The 6,000-nt window shown below is 45.8% G+C and overlaps 1 long non-coding RNA gene across 2 annotated transcripts in view; it reads right to left on the reverse strand.

The window, feature by feature from the left end:
- LOC308478532 overlaps nucleotides 1-5,286 on the reverse strand; it is a 28,454-nt gene extending 23,168 nt beyond the window's left edge. For both annotated transcript variants that reach the window (XR_013987112.1, XR_013987113.1), the window contains exons 1-2: nucleotides 5,192-5,286; nucleotides 2,581-2,768 (exon numbers count right to left, since the gene is read on the reverse strand). This is a non-coding gene — a long non-coding RNA (uncharacterized lncRNA). The remainder of the gene's footprint in view (nucleotides 1-2,580; nucleotides 2,769-5,191) is intronic.
- Nucleotides 5,287-6,000: the final 714 nt, after the last annotated feature.

Raw genomic sequence — 6,000 nt, forward strand, 5'->3', positions numbered from 1 at the left:
ACAGCATTTGGAACCAATACCCTCTACGAATGGTGTTACATGATGTAGAGCCACTCCTACTGTGCATTCTATTCCAGCCTGGAACACTGTTTTGTGATGTAGCATTTTTCTCAATGAGGCATTATATTCCCACTTAGAAAACTACCTGCTGCGGGAAGCCAAGACACTGCTGAAGCAATGACGAGCGGTTTCCCCCACCCCTTGCTTCAGAAAAGAATGAAGCCACTCAGCCACCTTGTCTTAAAAGCTCTTGTCCAGAAAGCTCTTAGACTCCTCACCCCAAAATTCACAGCTGGTGGGTTGAGTTTGGCTTGGTGGTCCAACAGTCAAGAAGGTGGTTTCTGCGTGTGCTGTAGAGGGAAGTGAGGGGCAAGTGGGGCTCATCCACCTGGGTAGTCCATCTAGGAGAAGGAAAACTCTGATCCTAAACCTCTGCTGCCTTGTGGGATGTCTTCAGGAGAAGAAAAGGCTAAGGAGTAAACCCTACACAAATCCAGAGTAGCATCCCTAAGATAGTTGGGTGGTATCTTGTATGCCTCCTTCTGGCAACTCCTGCAGCCAAGCTGGTGCCAAACACATTGCTCTGCTTTTATTTGGACCAGTCCGGCAAGGCTGGGGGGGGGGGTGTCTTGATCTCTGGGCAACCCAGGACTTCCACAACACACTGCCTAGGATTGTGCCCTGGAGAGGTCCCTTTGGTGCTGCTAATGCAGCAAAAGCAATGTGGGAGGCAGCCATTATGAGTTATTGGTCTCTGCAGCCACAGCAGGCGCTGTGATTCTCCAGCGTTTGACTTCATCTCTGGAGGAGCACTTCAGTGTCCCTTGAGGGATGCCAACAATTATAACATATGTTTTTCAAAGGTTTGTCTGTGGAAGCTCTGCAGTCCCACATGTACCATTGCTCAGGCAGCTCATTTAGCAATGAAAGCAACAGGCGGAATGCATACTTTGTGCTGGGTCTTAACATAAGTAAATTGGGTATAGTTTTTTCACTCACAGATCAGAACGAAGAACTTCATACCAAAGGACACAATTAGACCATTTTGCTAATTGTGTTTAATTTTAGGAATGCATCATTTAGGTGCTAACTATAAAGTGCATTTATTTTTTTCTAAAATGTCATTTTATATGTTTATTTCTGCCCACCCCCATTTATTTCCCACATTATGCCTGGCAGTGCCTTCTGTAAGGGCCTTCAGGACACAGTGTTGCTTTGACATGCTGAGGCTGCATTCACACAGCAATTTATTCAATTGTCATTACTTTTATTAAGTTCCTCACTGTATTTGAGCTTTCACATGATGTAAAAGCCGCTTCTGGAACTATAGTGGAATATAGTGCAAGGTTTAACGTGTTTGTGGTAGAGGGTGGAAGTGGAGGGGTTTTTGTTTTGTTTTTGTTTTGTTTACTTGTTTGTTCGTTCTTGTTTTTATTATGCATTTTGTGTTTTTACCTTGTATTTTTATGTTGTGAACTGTCCTGGGATCTACGGATGAAGGGTGGTATGCAAATTTAAAAATAAAAATAGTACGCATTTTGCTTCCAGAAAAAATCCATTTGCAAGTAAGATGGAAATGAGTACTAAACATGCACTATAGTTCCACCATTGTTCCAGAAGTGGCTTTTACAGTGTGTGAAAGCTCAAATACTGTGGTACCTCTGGTTGCGGACAGGATCCGTTCCGGAGGTCCGGCCAGATCCCGAGGTTTTCGCAACCGGAGACACCACTTCTGCGCATGTATGCACGGCAAAAACCCGGTAATATACTTTGCCGCTTACGTATCCTGAAGTTTACATAACTGGAGGGATACGTAAGCGGGGGTACGACTGTATAACGTGTAAATAAGCAGTTAGGAAAACACTGTGAAAATGCATTAATCTGCCATGTGAACGCAGCCTGAGTTGCCCTTGGAATGAGACCATTCAGCATTTTTAATTTTTAATTAAAATGGGGCAGTTGGAGGCGCACTTCGAATCATAGAATTGCAGATTTGGAAGGGACCATGAGGGTCATCTAGTCCAACCCCCCCTGCAATGCAGGAATATGCAGTTGTCCCATACGGGGATCAAACCTGCAACCTTGGTGTTATCCCTGTTACGTGGGAAAACATGTCTGTTTGGGACTTAATACTGAAAGCAACCCACCAATTTCCACTGATAAAACGGGATTGTTTTAAGCAGGCCCGTGATTCTCACAAAGATGTAGCAGGGGAACTCGTGTGTGTGTGTGTGTGTGTGTGTGTGTGTGTGTGTGTGTGTGTTAGTTAAGCATGCCTCTGCCTTGGGCATAATGCCATGTGGTTTGGGAAGGGCTTGCTCAGCATGTTGTGGTGGTTGTGAAATGAATGGCAGGTCTCTGTGAGGCTGGGGCCTGCCTCCTCTCCCCCCCCCCCCCGCTCTCCCCCTGCCTTCCCCCAACATCCTCATTATTTTCCAAGGGTTAACATTCTCACACGCTCGACCCCTGGGACAATGTAGTGTTTCAGACCCTGAGCCCACCTCACCAGCAGCTTGAAGCAAGGGAGAATTACCGAGATGTCCCTGATAATTTGTGTGTTTCTCATGCAGTTCTGTTTACCTCTGGAGAATAGCTCGGATTCGTGGGGTGGCTCATCTGTTTGTTTCCCAGGAGTGTCCTCCTCCTCAGGTACAAATGCCTTGTTGTTCCCCGGTCCTGTCTGCCTCCTTGGTGACGGATAGATGAGAACCGTTCCCTTTGCTTTGGGAATCTAATGTGATCTGGGTCGCCCTCGGTGGCAGGCAGAACTGAAGGGATTTAAAGAGAAGACAGTTAACACTATGAGAACTTGGAACATTGGCTGGGGAAGGAGCAGGCAGGCTCCCTATCTCTTCCCCGAGGGGCGGGGTTGTGCAGTTTTAACACACTGTGCCTTCTTACGATGCCCAGACATTGGAGCGAAAGCAGAAAAATGCCAGCAATGTGGTCAGATTTGAACAGAGCAAAGAACCATTTCCCCCTCGTGCAGGTTAAACTACAAAAGGATGCCTGGGGACTGGCTGGTGTGGATGTGTGCGGAGAGGTGCTTTTCCAAGAATATTTGCTCTTCGTTTATGCAAAAAACACTCTTGGAGGGGGACAGAAGAGATTCTGTTCTCCAGAATGCTAGTCTGGAGGTGCGTGCACAAGTGATTTACGGCAGCCACTTGCGCCATTCTTAAAAATGAGGGGGAAGGGAAAGGCTCAATGAAATGTGCATACGTGAATTAATCTTTATAGATGGAAGTTAGAAATAGTTGCGCAGCTTAAATAGAAATACAGTGGTACCTCGGGTTACATACGCTTCAGGTTACATACGCTTCAGGTTACACACTCCGTTAACCCAGAAATAGTGCTTCAGATTAAGAACTTTGCTTCAGGATAAGAACAGAAATCGGGCTCCGGCGGTGTGGCGGCAGCAGGAGGCCCCATTAGCTAAAGTGGTGCTTCAGGTTAAGAATAGTTTCAGGTTAAGAATGGACCTCTGGAACGAATTAAGTTAACCTGAGGTACCACTGTACATCTCACCATAGGGGGTGAGAGGCGACCTGAGATTCGGTGTCCCGTGTGCCAGCACATCCCGCTGTCTGGGTGCAAATGGTTGATGGGCAAATTTAAACCCCCTCTTGCTGCTCTCCTTTCTTTGGATTGTTTATCCTCTCTGGCAGCATTTGAGATAGAGGACTGCCTCTGTCAAGTAGGGTACATGGCCACACTGTTGGAATTGCTGTGGTTCGTCAAGGAAACTCACTAGAGGCTAACCAATTCCAGTCCCAAGGAAGTTTTATTGGTGCTTTGGTCCCAGATTGAATGTGAGAAATAGGGCAACCAAAAATGACCAAAGATACCAGAAAAGCAAAAATATGGGGAGTTGTTTCTCTTTTTGGGTTTAAGGAAAAAGATGACTAAAGGGAGGCATTTTGATAGTTCATAGAATTATGCATGATAAGGAGAAAATGGAAACACACCTTATTCTCTGCCTCTCATAATACTGGAACTGATCTTTTAAAGGAGGATCAGACAGATTTCGTGGAGAAAAAGAGGTCCACCAATGGTTACTAACCAAGATGGCTGATCTAGGATCAGGTGGATCTCTGGGTACCTGTTTCTGGGAAGGAATAGACTGCTCCCTTTGTGCCTTGTTCATGGGCTTCCCAAGAGGCATTTGGGGAACTGAATGCTGGGCAAGATGTGTGCTTGGTCTGATCCAGACATTGGTCTGACTAAAGATTAGTTTTGAAATGAGGGCCGTTTCATACATGAGTGGTGCCAGGCTCGTTGGACAGAGAGCTGCAGCCAGCAAGGATTCCTTGACAAACGTACCTCTGTTATTCAGGAAAACCCTAAAGCAAGCTCAGCTCACATTTTAGAAGGCTGGTGGTCATCACTAACGTACAGGCCATGACCGATTGACACGCATCCCAAAGATGTGTGATTGCGCACACATGCACAGCGCTGAGCCCGGAAATCACTGAAAATGTCACAAAATATGTCACAAAAAAGGTGGAATTGGAGCGGGGACGGGGTGTAATAGGGCAGGGCGTCAGACTTGCTATATATCCTCTTTTTCCAGAGCATGTCGTAATTTTCATGGGTAGAGTCATCACAGCGATCCATAGTTAAAAGTAGAAGTCGGCAAATGTGTCCTCTTTTTTTTTGATCTCCAAAATATGGCAACCCTATGATGCACTTCGTTGATGCATACAGGGGCTGGGAACAAAAAAACCCCCGCAAAATGATCATCTACGGTATGTATTTTTAGGCACACTTTACCCTAGCATGTGCGTTTTTGTACTTGGCTGCATGGAAAAAATTGAGGGAATTTCCAAGGGTGACTATGTTTTGTTTCAGGAGTTGTTTCAAAAAGTGCAGATGAGGTAGGTTCGCTTTTAAATGTGAACTGAATCAAATTTGCTGCCCACCCCCACCCCCCCACCCCGTCCATCCCTATCCCAGGCTTTAAGCAGCAAAAGCTATGCAGATATAATTTCAGATGTCACCTTCCTGGTGCAAATTGGCTGGCCACCTGCAGAGTCCTGCAACAGACTTTCCTAGCTGCTGATAAGGTCAGTTTTGCAACGGATTGCCCGTTAAGGCAGATCCCCGGCTCCCCAATCCTACTTTGTGCCCCACAAAACTTTAAGCTTGCCCTGTGTGTGAAAGGGGAGCCACTCGTTTGAATCTATTGTACCTGTTATTAAAGCATTTTTGGTCTTCCTCTTTATTTTTTGGCAAATCCACGGCGTTCCATTTAGGCCTCTGTTGGCAGACAGGCCTGCGTTTCCCTGCGCTGCCTTCCTGACTGGCTCTGGGGAGGTGGGGTGGAGGGAGAAATCCTGTTGCTTTCATTCTCTTCTCCCTTTACTCCACCCCGTCCCTCCATTTGAAAATAGAATCTATGATTTCTATCATTTCCACTTAGATAGAAATATGTTGTGAAAGGTAATTTTATTGCAGAGAAATAATCTTCCTAATGTCAGCCATTATTTCACTCTCAGTGTGACAAGCAGGGTAAGTGTTGGAAATCGCTGTATATTTCAGCTAAAGTATCTTGACAACACAAACCAAGAGGAGAGAGGCAGTCTCTTTTGTTAATGAAAACTGCACTGTTATTTCGGCGTATAATGGAGAGCCTCATGTAAATGATTGCCTGTCGTCTGGCTGAAAGAAGAAAGAGGAGAAGGGGGGGGTGCAGGTAGGGAAGAAATCGCACCGATCAGGAATAGCGATTGCTGTCCTTTTTTTTTACTGAATATCTTACTCTTGTCTTTATTATTATTATTATTGTTATTATCACCACCTTCTTCTTATTCATTGCATTTTCCCTTTTATTTTGGAATGTGCTGACTCTGACATTTGGCGCATGGGACATCTTCTGGGGTTTCCAAGGGCTGCGTGATTTGCTGGGTCCACAATGTCAGGCGCCCGGCAGTCAAACCACAGCAGTCCCCCAAAACACACATACGCCTCGTTTCCGTTCTGGGAACCTGGATTTTGGGA

This window comes from Podarcis pityusensis, assembly GCF_964106645.2.
Source record: "Podarcis pityusensis genome assembly, chromosome: 5".
Taxonomy (NCBI): Eukaryota; Metazoa; Chordata; class Lepidosauria; order Squamata; family Lacertidae; genus Podarcis; species Podarcis pityusensis.